The following is an 18,964-nucleotide window of genomic DNA, read 5'->3' on the forward strand; positions in this document are numbered from 1 at the left end:
GAACTCACACAGCAGGAACACACAGTGACAATGCCCAGATGACCTGCTCCTGCCACCACCAGCATCGAGCCAGAGCCACCAGTACAGGCAGACCCAACCCTGCAGAGCAGGTCACACACTCCTGGCTGCCCCTGCAGCACCCTGTGCTCAGGGAAGGGGCTGTGAGCCAAGGATGCTCCTGCACCTTGGCTGGCTGGCCAGCAGCTCCCTGCCCCAAGCGCCATGTCCTCCTGGAGCATGGGGACACAGCTGCAGCAAGGCCACCTTTGCTTTCTGTCAGGTTTATTCATGGGGCTCAGCACGCTGCGGGAGCCTGGGCTGCATTGCCACGTGGCTGCTGTGCTGCCAACCTTGCATGGGCAGTCTGTGGCAAAAACACCCCCCCACATCACCAAAAAAATAAACCTCACAGATTTTACAGTGCTACAGTCTTTATGGACTCAGCTGGCTTATACTCAGAGAGTGTCAGTGCCACAATTAATCAAAAAATTTGAATATACTCCTGTGGCCAATGAGACTTAACTGATATGCAGCATGTAAAGAGTTTCAGCTTCCATTTCAAAAACATGAAGCAGAAAGGCCCCAAATGCTTACCATATGCCCACAAAAATGACAGACAATTTAACAAGTGGAACTTTGGTGTCCAGGTAAATAGTTAAAAAGCTGGAACAAAGAGGATTTTGCTTTCCTTCAACTGCCAGCTCAGCTCAGGTTACATTAACCTTACTGTTTGTGCACTGAGTGCTCTACTAAGAGAGTTTTTAATTAGAAACAATATTGTTCCAACTTAAATATAGAAACCTATTTAGTGATTTCAATATGTGGATGTTCAAGGCCTATCTGCTTGGAATTACACTGGGATCTTGTGCAACACTGAAAGGGATTATCCCAGGTGTAGTAGTCAAAATAGCAAAGTCACCTTCATTGTTCTCTCTTTCTAATAATGGTTCCTTTCAACTTATTTTTTCTCCTCAGACATATTTATGATGGATTTATGTTTATTTATGTATTAGAAATCAGTTTGTACATCTGATGCATCTTGTGGTGCAGCCATGCATATATGCTGAAGTGAATATATAAAGACATTTGCTAGGCAAAACAAAGTAATGAAGAAACTTCTTTCCACAAAAATAAAATACTATTTGTAAAACACCATTTTCTAAAAGCCAGGCTGAAGGAAGGTTTTTATTATTGAAAAATATGTGATCAGGAGTAAATATAAAACTCTGGAACAATCATGTTACTATAAAGAAGCTCCAGACTATCTCATCCCACAGTCTCTCCATAGGACACAGATCTCAAGATTTCTCTGGCAACAGTCCAAGATTTAGAATTACAGTAAAAGATATTTTGAGGGAGGTTAAGTAATTTCAAGCCAAATTATGTCTGGAGTCAGAAAACTTTCTTGGATGGATTTCATCAGAGTTCTGGGAGAAACTTGAAGCAAAGCAGCAGGGAAAACAATTTGCTTGGAAATCCCTTCACAATCCATTATATTTCTGACTTCCCCATTTACCAATTATGTGGATTCTGATGAGAATTAGTTATGGATTTGTGATCTTTATCCAGCACATCATTCAGTCTTCCCAAGGCTTAAAGCCTTGGTGAACACTCAGAACATAATCACCTCTTAGCAGATTTCCTTGGGAGGAGCCAGGGACAGTAATCCACCTGGAGTGCACAAGCTTTCCCTTGTTTCACAGCCATGTTTTTCACCTTGGTCTGCTGAAACCAAACGTATCCTTTGCTCTTTTAGCACAAGAGAGGCCTCCCTCCGCTTTTTACAGCATATGGCATGATCAACCCATTAGCCTCTCTGCCCTGAAACATGGAAGTACTGACAGGAGAGTGGCTACAACCATCCTCCTAAGCCATGGGCACACCAGGACCCTGATATTCTGTAGGAGCATCTGCTGCACAGCACAAACTCCCTACTTTTAGCCATGCATAAAGGGGGTAGATAGATATCTCATGGAATGCTGTTAAAGGTGCCACATGTATTCTTTTTAGATGCTTATGTAAGGACAAGAGGAGATCTCTTCTTCAGAACACACACACTAAACCACAGCAGAGGCAGCAAGGCTCAGTAGCTACTGTACCTTGCAGGCTGTATCAATCCTTCATCATTAAAAAGATTACATGTGAGCTCAGAATGAGATCTTTTACAATAATTGCTTCTGGACAAAAATTTGATGTAGAGCAATAATGCTTTACTTTGAAGTATTTCTACCAACACTAACACATTTTTAAAATTCTACTGTATTTATTTTATACATAACATAAACCCTCTCAAAATAAAAAATGCCTGCTTTATGGAAATGTCACAAACAATGGCTATCAAAAACCAAACACATGAGATACACAGCAGTAAGCATTGTTCCACGTATGGATATAGAAGGAAAACATAATTCAGTCCTGTCACAGCTACTGCCCTGAGCACCAACATTAGAATACACAGTGAAGCCAGGCATTCCAAATTCTTTCTTGTCCAAAATGCACCTCTTCTAATGCACTAAACAATTTTCATAGTAGGCAATTAGAAAAAAAGAAATTTAAAATATTTTTACACTATCGTACAATTTTGAAACAAGTTCTGAGGTGAAGATGCACTTCCTTCTTTACATGAGAATTTCAACTATTATTACTAAGGCATGCTGGTGATTTCCCTTCTCCTTCCAAAGCTAAAAACAAAAATCAACTATGGACATTGTCTATTTTTATCTCTAAGTTTTATTTAATGTGGCTGAACAACTGACAAGTAAATCACTATCCATGAAGAAGAATGGCATAGACAATAATGACAAGACTACAACAACACTGAACGACTGAGCACACTAAATTGCAGACTCATGCAGTAAAATTATACTCTTTCAGCAAGGGTAAAAGGGTGAAGATAAATAAAGGAACCCCTTTATTTCTCAATTTGCAACTTTAAATGTTAATAATAATAATTGGAAAAGCAGGTGCTGCAATTATTGCACATCATCCACAATGTTCACTGTATTTTTCTTCTGCAGAAACCTACAGTATTGGGCAAGAAATAAATATTGTGCTGGGTAAGATTTTTTTTTGGGTAATAAAAGTAAATAAACACTAGGAACTTCTACTTATTATCTCTGCTTCTGCATTTTATTTCAACTTTTGCCAAGCTCTGATCCTTCCCCACTACCACCAGTAAAGTGATTGTTTGGTAAGCACAAACTATGACAGCCATTACGAGAAACACAAAACAAAGGTAGAAATGACAGAGCACAAAAATCAGAGACATTATATATAATAAAGGAAAACATCCAGGGCGAAATTTCCCATCCCAGTGGTTATCTTTAGAGCCTCAAGGACCTTTCCTGGCTTTTCCTCATAAATGCTCATCCAGCAGTAATGAAAGATTACTTACATGAAGTACTCCAACTGGGTCAGACCTGGGAGAAGCTGTCACAGTCCCATACCTGGACCCCACCCTTCACTCCATGCTTAGTTTAAATATTTACCTACAAATACAGAAGTCTACAAAGCACTCCTGAAGCCTCTATCACTTTCTCCAATGCTCTATCATATCTAGACAGCACAGTTTTTAAAGAAGGGGGACTATGGAGTTACTCCCTTGGCCTATTGGCATTCTCTTTACAAGGTGGTGCACAGAGTAAGCCACACTGCCATCAGTCCCTTCTTTTAAATTGAGGATTCACAGCAAAGTACTGTGATTACCTTTAAACAGCAATGAAGCCACTAAAAATTGCACTGATATTTAACTCAGCTAAACACCATACTACAAAAAAGAAAATTATTCTAAGTGAAGCACTGTGATCCAGGAAAGAAAATAATTGAACCCAGTCCCAAATACATGATCAGTATTTAAAACTATAAAGTTGGGCAGGATATGAAATGCTTTCTCAAGCATTTCTCTTTAACCTAATTTTTGCTAGTAGACTTCAGATGTGAGATAATTATCTTTTTAAACTCTAAGGTGTTACTAGCATTTTTTTAAAGTATAATGCTGATTCATACTGTGTGAAGGTCCTGTGTAAGATGAACTCCCCCATGAGATAAATAGAAATTCCTTCACACTCTGCAGTCCTACTCAAAGTCAGCACAAAAGCAAATTAGATACTTACTATAACCATACAATAGATTAGGCAGAAAACAGAGTTACTATACTTTCTATTTCAATCTCTGTTTATGTTAGTAGGCTGTGAATTGCTACAAACACAGAAGTCACGTCAGATCACCAGCATTACTCCAAGCCAGCAATTCTTTCAAGAACATTTGAGTAAGCCCTGGTAGGTAAACAAGAAATCCACCTCAGTGCTGCACACACTCGTCTCTCCTACTACAGTCTGTCCATTCCATAGGCAACACAAACACACCAAGCCAGGGAACAAGACATTATTTTCTCACTCATTAGACAGCCTTAAATATTTCTTAAATACATATAAGTATTTTTGATCTTTATAAGAGAGAACAAACTAACTAACTAACAAATTAACTGAGAGATCATACACCCAGAACTGTGATGCTAATGTTAGAACACCCAATGCCACAATCAATCAGATCTTGCAGACTCTTCTGTCCATTAACAAATCTTATTAGGGAAAAGAGTGTTCCCACAGAGAAACAAGGCTCTGCCTGCAAAGATGCAACCACAGGGCAAAGACCAGACCTGTCATCTGGTGAGCACTGGCTTTCATTATACTGTAAGAATGTTATCTCCTCTGGATAAACAAAAATGTTTCCTCTGGCTGGAATGACAAATCCCTTTGAAAATGTCAGATTACCTCATTGTAGTTTTAATTGCTATTGCTAATCAGGAAGAAAAGAAAGCACAGGAAACAAATATCTTAGAATTGCGTATGTGGCACATCTAATTTTAAAAAAGGCATAACATGGTACAGCATCATCAATTAAAGAACAGCCAGAATTCTGCCTTAAGAAGTCCTCCACATAAAGGGAACCAGAAGTTAAAATTTAACATCAAAGGAAGGAATACTGTATTTTAATCTTTTTTTTCAATTGACATAGACATTTTCTCAACATTTCTAATTCTATTAAATTAAGCATTTCTCATTTTTGTTTTTATATTTACAGATAAGAACTGACAAGTCACTAAGTAAGATTTATAGATTTCTTTCCAGTACCTGACTCCCTTTCCCAGTAGGGTAAGGAATGAATATTTCAGTGCAAAAGCAGAAAACGAGAGCAGAAAAATGAACAGGGACAGGCTGCTTTCCTGCTCTTCAGAACACCGAATAGAAATCCTCTCAGCATAACAAATGTTGATTTGGGTTCAAAATGATCAGCTAACAAAAAAGAACCCTCTCAGAACAACTTGTTCCAATACCTTCTTTCCTGAAAGATAATCCAGGATTTTTGCTGTATTTACATTTGTTTTATTTTTACAATGAAAGACTAGAAATGCTACAAAAATTGTAGTACTCCACCTGACATAACAGAACACTTGAAATAGTGTAAGCTGAATTCTGCCACTATCTGCAATACCAAGTGATACCACATCTAACAGTCAAATTATTTGAAACCTATTTCCTATAACACATTTTCAGTGTTTATGACAGCTGGATAAGTTACCCAGATGCTGGTGTTAATTCATCAGCAACTAGCGCTTTTACAATTACTGTCACCTTGACACTAGCAGGTGCCAGTGAGTTGTATTTTATTCAGTCCTCACTTCCAGCTGAGTTGAAGTAATTTATAAATATTCTGTGCTAAAAGGTGAGGAGACAAATTAATAACATTTCTGGAAACAAGCATTATAATGAATCACATCAGTGTGATCATCAGCGCCAACAGAAGAAGCCAAATGGCCTGCAAAGAGAACTTTCACAGCTGTGGAAGCATTTTGTACATCCAGATCCACAAGTGTCAAGAGTGCAAGAGTGTGTTTTGAGCATTTTCCCCAGGAAAGAGACTGTTCAAGACCAATTTCCTGGCTTTGGGCCAGCCTCGGTCCTGGACTTGAGCATATGAAATGCCACACCAACATGAGCCCACCTCCAGCCCAGGACTGCATCCAGTCTCAAGTTTTCCTACCAGGATACAGAAGAGGGGGACAGTGCATTCAAAACAAGTGGCTCCACCTGAGGCTACACATATAGCAGCCAAAGATCAGCCAGAGCTGATCAACACAATGGCACACACCGACACCAGTCAGCATCACACTCTTCACCACTCTGAGTTTTGGGAAGGCTTTCCAGTTTGCAAGCAGAACATCAAACCCAAAGCACCTGTGCCCATCTGTACAACTCTTCTCAAAGCTTTTGAAAACAATGATTGTAGAAATATGCAAATAACTTACTGGAGAGATTCAGACAGCTTGTGGTATCTGTCGGCAACCACTCACCTGCAAACTGCTAGAACAGCACGTGTCTCTTTCACAACTACAGGAAGTAACAAATGTGAGTAAGCTTTTAGATTTGTACTACCCTTTCCAGAATAACTCAGCATGCTGTCACCAGCTCATAGAAGAAAGTTCACATAAAAAAGCTGCTTATTGCAAAAATTAGATTAGATTTAAAAAAAAAATAAATTCCTTCTCTTTTATTCAATTAGCCTTTTTTTGTTATGGTTTCACTGGCAGCAAGAAAATTAATTTTCTTTTCTAGCTGACTGATGTACCAAAGAAGTCACATGAAGAGTATCCCTCTGTGGAAAAGATTGTAGAGAACTTAATAGAATGGAAGTAACTGGATTAGTGAGAGATTTCCAGATTTCATTCAAATGCACACAGTAAAAGGCACAAGCCCCCTCAAGTTATCAGCAGTAGCTAACATATCTAATTACTTCAGTTATTTTTTAACTAAAGAATTTCTATGTAGATATACTGTGTTTGAAAATCTTATTTTAGGAAGGCCAGAATTAAATGGTACAAACTGTCAAAAAAGAGTGCAAGGCACAAACCAAAGAAATAACGTCATGCACAGTAAGTTTTCCATACCTCACTTGTACATTAAAACTTAAAAATGAAGACAGGAATTGCTAGATAACTACAGAATTAAAAAAAATCATAAAGGAAGACTTTGTTCCTGTTATATTTGGTTATCTTCTTTTGTGCTATTCATGTGTATTTAGGATTGCTTACACAAACTCCAAGAACTATTTAAGAGGAAGAACGTTTAGAACACACGAGAAAAAGCTACTGTTCATTTATCTACTAACGTCAAAAAGCGTAAGTTTTTTTAAAGCTTATGTATACTTGAACAATTAGAGGCTTAGCTACAACCCATTAGCACTGGAGAGCTTATGAACCAATCATTGAATAATATCCCTGCTGCAATAATTCAAGAAAAGGCAGTGATGAATGCAGTAAACAAACTGCAATGATTGCCTGTAATAACAAAAGGAATTTGTTACTCACAAAAGCCTTTGAGAATTCCTCACCCCAGACTCAGGGCAGCTTTAATTTTTCAAGAGGTGCGATAAGCAGCATGCACAAAGAGTAATGAGTTGGATTTACTGCACACGTATGGATTAACTGAGTGCTGGCAACCGGCTCCCGAGGCTCCAAATACAGGTAAACAAGACTCACACCTGCAAGAACTGTGCTCAAATCTTAAGACTCTGAAATAGCACAACACCCCAAATACATAAATTATGAAACAGCTCAGTGTCAGCAAATCAGTGTCAAAGATTTGGGATGCCAGCTTTGTGTCCTATCAGCAATAGAAAGCCTGGAACTGCAGGTCTCCAGTCAAATAAAGCATTTGTTTCAAGCAAGGACAGATGGCAAACTAGCAGGCATTAAAAGTGTCAGCAGCCATGATGGAAGACTGAGCCCACATCTAAGAGCTAGTGGAAGTATGAAATCTCTGTTTTTACACAATATCCACATAAGAGGAACAGGATCTTAACCCATATGAATTAACACTATGGTACGTCCTGCTTTGAACAACAGGCACCACTTAAGAGATACCATACAACTGTACAACTCAAGTATGAAGAGACACTAGCACTAAAAAACTCTTTCCCAAGGCCCATCTGTTCCCAATAAAATAAGTCTTCTTCAACTTGTGGAAGTCCAATATTCACATGTTTGTATGCTGGTGAAAGGCACTGTCAGCCCTGGAAACAACTCGTAAACTAACACCAGCCAAGGATGCCAAGAGTACAGAGTATGTCATGCATTTAGAAGTGAGGTCTTCTACAGTTCAGGAAGATGATACATGCATTTGAAAGTATATTGGATATAAGTGAATGTGACTGAAATTAAAAGTACGGCATATAAAATGGAAATTCATTATATTGTGAAGTAATACAGAAAACATCTGGATGTCATCTTAAGAGGTTGGTGTTTTTCCTGATTAAGGAAACAGCTGCCTTAGTAAAATTACTCATATCCAGCAGTAACGAAGGGTATCTTTTAGCTCAATTCTTCTGTTAAGCCACAAGCATCTGCTTCCTAATTTTCTTTTTACTTAATCTTGTGTACCCAGCTCAAGTGCTGTAACAACAAATTTAAATAGCTGCCTCATTTTATATCTTGCAAGCTATCATGACTAAACAAAGAACAGCACTTTGCATATGAAACTTTCCTTTCAAGCAGGTGACCATTGAGGGGTGATTTGCAACACCATCTGTGTGAAAGCAGGGGGTGGGGCCGAGGAGCCTAATAAACTGCATGGGGAATCAATAGTTACATCCTCAATGCAGCATAAAGTGCTTTCAGAAGATTCATTCCTAGGCTTGTAAATCTGACTGTATATTTTAATTCCAATACCATTAAGTGATTTAGAGTGATGCCTTTACTCTAAATGACACTCCTAGACCATGGTGGCACGCACAGAAAAGGCTAAAATCACTCTGTGTACATAAAGGGAATTCTATTTTCTTTTTAATGGTAACTCAGCAGCAAATGAAGAGTTGTTTGTTTCAGCCAATGTTATGTGACAGGCATTAATGGCAAGAGTTTTAAGTGCTGGTTATCAAATATACAAGTATAACAATGTGAACAGGACACCAAGGGTGCCTACTTTATTTGTTCTTCCATTAATTTTTTCCTAACTTCATTCAATCACTTTAATATTTTACTCCAACACCAGAACAACAGCTTAATGAAATTACTCTCATCAGTTTGAATCAAAAAGGTCCTTGGACAAAGGCCCCTAGACTCAGGGTCTCCCATATTCTGCCATCTCCCTTGAACTGACCACTAGCAAACCTGAGCATCGTGATGAGCAAATGGAAAAAAGTAACTACTCCTTCTTTTTTGCTCTGTTTGCCCTCAAAAAGATAGTCTTCCTCAATCACTACATAGTCTTGATCTGACATCATCACAAGTATTTTGTCAGTCACTTGTATCATTCAGAGGCCAGCCCTCAAACAGTTAAAAGCTCAGGGTTTGTTCTTTCTGGAGTTACTCCCCTTGCTCTACAGCAATTGTGCCGGGTCTGCAGCAGTAGTGCAGTAGCAGTAAGGAGCTGTTTTCATGCAAAGTGTTCCAGATGGCCAAGGGCTCTGTTTTCACAAAGGTCACAGAAGGATGGTTGAGGTTGGAAGAGACCTGTGTGGAAGGAGTTCTGAAGGACATCTGGGTCAGCTGTGCTGCTCAAGCAGGGCCACCCAGAGCCTGTTGCCCAGGAACATGAATGTTTATAGATAGCTTTGGAGTATCTCCAAGGACAAGGACTCTCCAGTCTCGCTGGGCAATCACTGCAAATCACTGCAGTGCCCTGTCATTCTTACAGTAAAAACGTGTTTCCTGATGTTCAACGGGAACCTCTTGGGTTTCAGTTTCTTCTTGATGTTGAATATAAATGTTATATTTTGGCATTAGGACATGGACAGGGCAGGGTCATAGTACAGGCCTCAGTGACATGCTGTATCTTCAGTAGATGCTGCAACAAGGTATTTTTCAAGGGTCTTGTTATTGGTGGTTTGATTTAGAATGAAGCAAGCAGTAGGCTTGTAATAATAGCAACAATAGGACAACTAATAACTAGTACACTACGTGTAATGCAGGCTATTAAAGGATTAGCACAAGGAACAAAGTATGATGAGAATCCAAACTGACAAGTTTGAATACTGAAGTTTTAAAAACAAGCCATGATTTTAGGCACAGAATTATGGAGTTCCAGGCTTTACAGTCTTCATTAAACACAAAAAGCCTAAGGAGTTAATTTGCATTACTCTAATGTCCTTTGCCAGAGACCCTATGCTCCTCTTCATGCATAGGCAATTCTACATTCCACAGCCCATTAGTTTGATGTGTTCATGGATACAAGGAGAATAAATTAAATTAAACACTACTATTTTAGAGTGTCTCTTATATTATTTAAACATATATAAAATTTAATGAGTATACAATGGAAATTAGTGTTGTATATTATGGCTGCCCATTTTTAAACAGTAAAGTGCTTCTTTTAATCCTTCCACTAGGATTGAAGTCAACACAGGAATTTCCAGATTTTGTGATCACAGATACTGGAAAAAAGTAGAATGATCACAAGTACAAAGACAGTGCCAACAGTTCCTCTGTTAGATCTACAGCATGGATAACTTATGAACAAGCCATTGGATCACAAAACTTTCTCACTGAGCTCTCTTTACCACCAGCAGCTACAGACTACTTCTACCTCACTTGTATAGATATATGGGACAGAAATCAACTGTTTTAGCTGTTTCAGCCCTAAGTTTCAGTGGATGCTCAGATTACAAATAAACTTGTTTTGGTCAATTCCATTAAAAACAATGGGATTGAGAATGTGCCATTTGGGTAAGTGAAGCTTGGATTTGCAACCATGTGAACAGCTGAGCTTGACCCCATGACAGGTGAGTTAGGTAACACCAGCAGTTGCATTGATGCATTCTTAAGTTGTTATTTTTCAAGGGGAGGAACAGGTTAAAATTTAGCTTACCCTGCAGGTTCCTTTCCCCAAAACACTTCTGACACACCATCTAGATGGCTTTTTATATAACTAATGTAACAATAAAAATCTTCCATTATACAGCAGGACAAAAAGATGATGGTTTCCTAACTCAGTGCTTTCTTCCTTATTACTCAGATTTCTCTGACAGACAATAGTCATTGAATTTTCTGATGAATAATGGACAGGATCAAAATGAGCCTGAATAAGGTGCTTGTATATTTTCCTTAAATTAAATATAAGAGATGTGAACTCTTCTAGTTCTTTGCATCTAAGCCAAACAGGAGGCTTCAAGGGGGAGGAACTATGATTTAAGAAGCTCCTTTTATGTTGTAAGTTAAATCATTAGGCAGAATAATTCAATTCCTTTCTGTTTACTGTAAGACTATTTCTCTTACTGGACAAGTAATAAAACTAAACTGACTAAAATATAAGAATTTCCAATTCTTAAAGACTCAGAAACAAGTCCTCTGAATGAGCAGCAGGGCTGCCAGCACATGAAATTTATGAGCAATTCATTTGCTTCTCTGAATTTCCTGCAGTTAAAACTTTTTTGCTTTTTTTGAGCTAAACCTCAAAATCATTCCTGCAATTAAACAGCCATAAACTGTACTCTCTAAAGATTAACACTATTTTTGAATGCAGAACATATTTGAAGGAAACAATGGTTGGAAGTATTAATAAAGACTTCAAGTATGCGTATTAGCATGTGGACATTGCTTTCCATGTTCCCACTTGAAAAAGAGGGGAAAAAAAAGGTATGACAACCATGTAAACTCTCTCAATTTTAAACAAAACTCATTACATGGCTGTAGTGCTTTATTTTATTCTTTAACTGAACACTACACATAGCCACTTCTAGAAAGAAGGCCTTTCAGGCTTCACTAAATTATTTCTATATTTAATAGCATGTAAGTTAAAATGTTAGAGTACCTTAACTGTTATTTCAAGTCAGACCTAGACAGAAAAAAGTCATCAAAGTATGATTTGGAAAAAGGGCATCAGTCACCAGCTTCACTCTCTCATTAATTCTATTACCAACTGTCACAGTCTATCAAGAAAAAAAATATGACTGAGTAAGTCCTCCTTGTTATCTCAGTAAATCTTTACTTTTGACCTTGGGTTACTTAATAACTATATTAACTTAAGACAGACCCTTCAAGCAAATTAGAAAAGCTGATGGCATTTAACATTGAATTAATTCTGCTCAGACGTGCTGAGAGCCACCACTGTAGTTTCCTGCAGCAGTGTGGCAATGAAGGCCCAAAGCATTACAGTAGTTGTAAATCTTGCCTGGAATCAGGAAGATTATTTATTCTTCCCTCTAGAAAATAAATGGAAATAAAAGCAACTCTGGAAAGAAAAAGCTGAGCACAGACTGAACGATGTTTGTAAGAGATACCATGCAAGCAGCAAATGCTGATGAGAAGGTTTCAGTTATTCACTCATTTTGCATGATAAAAGGAAAAAGATTGAAATTGTCTGTATACTATGAATAGTGTTTTTAAGAGCAAGTTGGGGAAAATAGCATCCTTTAAGAAAAATGGCATTGTAAGCTGCTGACTTTGTTCTGCAGCTGTTAGTTTGTAGAAAACAACAAAAAAGAGTTTTTAAAGAGAAATGGAAGGGAGTGAAATTCATAGCATATCCTTTTCACATGATGATCCTTAGGATCTATTGGACTGCAAAATCATCTAGTCATGCTTGCAAAAATTAAGGACAACTTGGCCCCCAAGGGACAGCAAAACTTTAAAGCAGTAACAGGACTGAACCAGATTCCTAAAACAACTAGTATGGTTATTTTGCTTAGCCTGCAGAAGCAGATGAATGCCTAAAGACTAAAGAAGAAAAGAAACAAACAGGACACATCTAGTTCTTCAGATGAACTAGTTACAGAGTATTTTTGGTAGTTCAATGTATTTGAAACATCGGAAACAACAGAACTGGCCCTTTATGCCAGAAAGAAGACGGCTCTTTGTTAATTGAAGGTTGACTCTACTCCAGTAACACTGCTGCTGGAGTGATCTTCCTTGTTTGCTTTAGAGTTATGTCAGTTTACATAAGACTTGGATGTTAAAACATGCTCTTGAGCCTTCATGTAGCTGAATCACAAGAGTCCCCTCATACTGTACTGTTTTAATTAGCTACTATTTGAAGGAGTTCATCAGGGTTGGGTGGGTTAATGTAAGCAATTAAAGGTGTTGAGTAAAGAATATCAGAGCTAAACACATAAAACAAAATCCAAATTCTTCAGAATATTTTACCACCTCCTGACCTCTCTTGTATCTTTTGCTTTACTAGAAAATTAAACAGTCAGATGGCTTCCCAGCTAACACCTATGGGAATACAAAAGCTTGTATACCAGTTGACAAAAGACTTGCAATGTAAACAGTGAGCTAAGAAACTGAATCTACTGTTTAAGTACATCCTAAACTATTTTTTTCTTGAGGAAACCAAGCAAGATTTGTATGAGACACTGGCACTACATACCACTCCTCCTTTTCAGCTTTCAAATCTTCATGTTCATCCTCTTCTCAGTTTCTGGCTTAAGAAAAGTTTCCAGTTTGCCCAATTCTGTGCACTTAGCCCTGGGCAAAATGAACCCTTACATTTACTGATTGGAGGAAAACAAATATTTGTTTTTCAATGTTTCATGGCAGCTCTGTTTAGGGGCAATCACCTGCCAAAACCACAAAACCCCATTGGCATCTATCATGCTGGAAGTGGCACGGGATTTTTTATATGCACATCTTTTCCAAATTTTTTCTCAATCATTTGCACATAGGGTGCAAACACAGTCTGAGTAAGGCAGAGGCAAGCTTTTGGCACAAATGATACAGCAACTGGACATATTTATCAACCACAACATTTACCAACATTATTCAACTGTTGCATTTTTACAAATGGCAAACAAAGCATGTGGCTGCCTGCAGTTTTTGAAAGGTGTGGGAGAAAGCTCCCGACTCATCTTACAAATCATTCAGATTTCTGTTGCCTGAAAATAACAAACAATTGATCCTGCCAAAAAAAAAATCCACAGGACAATTAGCCCTCACCATAAATTGATCCCAAGAGTTGGTGCTAACTTAAAGCAAATGAACCTTGTTTCTGTCTGTCTCCTTTGGTCTGCTGAGTAAGGTATGCTGCAAGTGCAGAGGAGATACTTTTAAAAGAGTATCTGTTTCTCCTGCAGCAAGGATGCCATTATCTCTATCTGTTGCTGGAGATATGAAGAGCATGCAAGAGAAGCAATGATCTCTGTCTGTTTCTGATTTCATGCATTCAGTCTTCTCAAAGGTCTTCAGTGAGCTCGAAGCAGCAGAATTGGTGGGTGGCACAAAGTGGTATTTTGTAATGAATTTCTAATCTGATCCTTTAAAGAGCTAATTGGATAAGAAACTTCCCAAATTGCATCATACATTTCTGTTCACTCAAATTGTATATCTATATATATATATATTTTTTAATTTTTTTTTTTTTTTTTGTTACTAGAAGTAATTTAAATTTTTGAAAAGAGATACAAAGATAGAAAGATTCTTTGCTAAAGTCAGCTTTGGCAATCTGATGGAATGTCTTCATAGCTGCCAACAGAATCAAAAATGTGGTAATCTTCTACCGGATGGTTTATGCTTTAAGCTAATAGGGGAAGGATGTTATCACCTACTTAACTCCCAAGTTAATGAAAAATAACCTCAGACTCAGTCTACGGAGACAAAGCACAAAAAGGAATCTCCCATACACTAGGTACACATTGTGAAATATTTAGATGAAGAAATGAAGAGTTACTCCATACCCAGAGTAAAATAATATTTTCATATGTACTTTCTTTTGGGTAAAAAATCAGTACAATGATTCAATAACATTTCTTATTATCTCCTAATTGAACATTTATACCACATCCACAGAGAGAATATACTTCCCAAATATTTCACATAGCTCGGAATTTAAGCCATATAAATTCATGCTGATCTATTCCCACTGTCAGCACTGAGTTTTTTTTTTTGTTGCTTTAATTTGCAGAAAGAATTAAAATTCTTCGCTGTAGTATTATACATAAGGATTGTAATTTAGATATGAATAGTGTATTTGTAACAACCTAAATGCTGCTTGCAAATGGCTCCACCAAACCCTGTATCTAACCATATGTTGTACACTTTCTATTAAATCTGCACAGCAACTCCACCACCACTTCAGGCAGCATATTTTTACCCTCTTTTTACTCTTCTTTATTATTGCAACTGCATTTTGTGCTGCTAAGTGACAGAACTGGAAACTGAGATAAACAAAAGAGAGAAATATCTTGGAAACAACCTCTTTGCAGGTGCCTGGTGATTCTGGACAGACTGTTAATAGCATGTAATTTCTTCTGTACAGTATACCAACCCACATGCAAAGAATTCTTCTTTAGGGTCTATCTAGAGCTGCTGCTCAAAGGGAAAGCACTCACACTACTATTTCTGACAGACATTCTCCCTCCAACTGTTCTGTAGAACCAGAATGAAGTGAAACTGTAGGAGCTAGTTGAAAGCCAAATCCTCAGAAGAAACAAACAGCTCCCTCTCAGCTGCTTGAATTCTACTTAATAACATAGCTCATGAGCTTGTGTCAAATATACCAGCTGTTGCAATCACAATCCAGTATTTCTTAGGTCTCATTATAATCTATTCTCCTTTCTAGCAATTTACCATCAGCCTACAGTAGTGTGGAGGTGAGCAGGGATTTTAGTTAAAATTAATGTAATGAGCAGTGAACTTTTTTGCTATTTCCAAAGTCAACATAGGAATGTAAAAACATGTCAAATAGGTTTACCATGGAACAAAGCAAATTTTTTTTGTTGTTTGGAGAAAACTGCCCAAACAAACCCTTTTTTGCTACACAAACGGGAAACCACCAAAAGTGAATAACATAAATTAGGTACAGGTTGGAGCTCTAAACTGATGTTTCTCAGATCAAAACCAGGGCTCTGATTCCTGGTTTCATAGCAGGCTTAGTTATAGCAGCTGCAGCAGGCTGTCACCACAGCTTCTCAGTCCCCTGCTGTGGGTATTCACACTGATAGACAAACAAAATGATGACAGACAAACAAAAGCAAAACATACCCACTGCTGGACTCCAGCAGACAGCAATTCACTGAATTAAGGCAAATTGCCACTATTCCCACTTTACATTAGCAGAGTAGCCTGAGGGCCCTCATTCTGAGGCACGAAGTCTGATGGTGATGAAGTCTGATGGTGATGGCAGCAGATTGTGTGCCCGGTGCTGGTGCCTGATTGCGGTACAGGGACAGAGTCTCCATCAGGCTGCAGGTGCTGCCACTCCAGAAGCAGTTCCCTGTCAATGTACACGTGGGTGTATCAGTAACCCTACAGCAGAGTGGGAAGAGAAGGAAAACCTAGAAGCAGCATTTTAATTAAGTGCAAGACTGGAAATGCACAACTCTCTTACCATCCTTCCGATTTTCTTCAGAATTAAGTGTGGGGCCAGCTTGAGCAGCACAGTTGCACAGAGCAGCTGAGCAAGTAGCGCTGGAAGACAGGGGACAGAAGTGTTAGCAAAGAGAAAACTTTTGGAATAAAGGGAACCTATTTGAGAGAGATGGGTTTCATCAACAGTGACAGTGTAATTGCACTGCAGGAACTTAAGAGACAGAAACAGAAGACCGAAGGGCAGTCTGCTTTCAATGGCAGAACAGTCTACATAAAAGAAAATCTTAAGAGTCAAGGTTATCTCCAGAATGTGAATCCATAGGGATTCTGCAGTACATTTTGATGCAGCTAGCACAGAAAGTGAACAGCATTAGATTTATTAAAGGTGGAGAAGAGGCTGAAATAGTAATGGAGATTACAGACTGTGATTGTGAGGAACAGAGGAGATTTTAAATCCTTCTCTCTGTCCCTGAGTAGGCTGTTAAGTGCTACATCAGAGCTGATATAAACCTTCATTTTATACAGTGTAAGGGCAGCTTTCTGCAGAAACTCAGAGTCTATAGGAGAAAAAGTAGCTCTTAACTTAGTTTGACATATTATTGTCAACAGGGGCCACATGCCCCAGTTCAACACATTCTTTAAAAAAAAAAGGTTCACTTTGGTAATGTTTAAGTTTAGAAAGAGAATCAAGATGACCAGCTGAAATGTACTTAGAAAGAAACAGTCACAAGGTTAAATTGCTTGGAGATGATTTGGAGAACAAAAGATGAGGTTCAGAGTCCAAAAATTCTCAAATCAAAAGGTTCAGATGACTTTTACCTTCTTTTGGTTTGACTGTAAAGAAGGTAATTAAAAGTAAAACTATATTGAGTCCAAGTAAGGATTACAGAAATGGGCAAGTTAAATGAAAACTCTTAAGTCAGGCTACATGAATTTTTTGAAGAACAAGTGTTTAAAGTTAAAAAAAAAAAAAAAAAAAAAAAATATATATATAAATATGAGACCTGCTAGAGAGCCAGGAGAAACAATAGGAGGTGTCTGTTTAAAAGAGCATAGTGCATGAACCAAAGCCTTGCCAAAAAGATAAACTTGCCCCAGTGTTTGGTTTTGAAGAGCCTAGGCAGGTTCCCATGCAAGAAGATTCTCCAAAGAATAAGCCTAATGGACTGTTGCAACATTGAGGCTGGACTAGAAGATTTCTTGAAGTCACATCCAAGTTGAATGACTCCAGAATTCAACGAAATACCAAGTTAAAAAAATCATAAATCTATCAAAATGAAAGAGAGCATGAAGATAATTTCAGAGCTCTACAGGAACTAAAACATGACACCAGTGAAACATTGATGAATTGGTTAAAAGTGGCAACAGATGGATGTTAGGTGGGAAACAGGACCCAAATCTGAAAACAGGGCTGTAGAAAGCTACAGGCAGTTGAAGTCCTCTAGTCTGTACCACACAGGGAATTCTGCTGCCAGCCTATGAAGATCACTAAGGAGGAGTTTAAATGGCATTCAAAAAGAAGTGATCAAGCTGATACAGTATGCCTGGAGTTTCAAACAGCATTAGAAATTAAGCTTCCAAGGCATAAAAGGAAAAGTCCTCTTGTTAACTAGTGTAAAGTTAAGTGAGAGGAAGCAGAAGATAAAACATGCGGTCAGTGCTCACACTTGGTGAGCTCAGATCCTCAAGGCACATACACTGGAACTTAATCAAAATTTGCAGAAAAGGCCAATACCTTTGTATAGGTGACAAAAACTTAATTCTCCTACCATTCAAAATTGCTAAATGATGGAATTTTTTTTGCATTAATGGAATTTAAATATTCTCTCTGAAGAGACACCTCTACAAGAGAGGGAGAAACAGAAAGAATAGCTACAGCTAAATTCTGCAGAATGTCTCAGAACTATATGAAGTCAGCAATCTTCTGTGGTCAGCCTGGCAAAGGCAGTTGTAGATCAATAGCATCTGCATCATTATTTCATGCCTGCTCCTCATTAGGAAGATAGCTTGACAATCACTGAGGGATGGTGGTTACAGTCAGCAATGATTAGGTCTGTCTGAAGTCAGACAGGAAGCCAAGATCATCAAATGAGGCTGAACAGTGGCACGGTAACTCCGACTCCAAATGCAGATATAAGCTAATTAAGTATGTCATAACTTTTTCCCCACATTTTTTTAAACCTCTAATTGACAGCTGGTAGAGAGCAACAGATGATACTCTAAGTCTAGCACCTATCACCATGAAGAATAGCTTGGATTTTTTTCCTTTGTTAGTTTTTTTTTGTTTGGGAGTTTTTGGAGGTAATTTGTTTTGGTTTGTTTTTGTTATTCCTTCCCCCTGATCAGAATAAATTAGTGTTCCTTCAAACAGGTTATCCTGCCACAGTAAAAAAAGTACAAATCTGTTACATTTCTGCTTCATGCCATGGAGAAAAATGGCAATATGAGCATATTATGCAGGAAGAACAGCTGCTGCATCCAAAATATTTTAACTCTAGGGGGAAAGAAAAGCTACTTATCCCATTCAGAAAACAAGAAAGCTTCAAAGGAATCTGGGAAATTACCAGCTGAATCTGAAACTCATTCTCTGAATCTGAAACTTCTCCTTATTCACTTCAGAGAGTTTTGGGTTAACTGTTTTGCTGCTCACACAAACAGCAAATTAAA

General features: G+C 38.1%; 1 protein-coding gene across 1 annotated transcript in view; it reads right to left on the reverse strand.

Annotated features, from left to right (window-relative positions):
* Nucleotides 1–18,964, reverse strand: part of MAN1A1 (mannosidase alpha class 1A member 1) — a 141,066-nt gene that overhangs the window by 60,272 nt on the left and 61,830 nt on the right. The gene's annotated exons all lie outside the window — the stretch shown is intronic.

The sequence above is a fragment of the Onychostruthus taczanowskii genome, unplaced genomic scaffold (genome assembly GCF_017590055.1).
Source record: "Onychostruthus taczanowskii isolate IOZ18803 unplaced genomic scaffold, ASM1759005v1 scaffold8, whole genome shotgun sequence".
NCBI lineage: Eukaryota > Metazoa > Chordata > Aves > Passeriformes > Passeridae > Onychostruthus > Onychostruthus taczanowskii.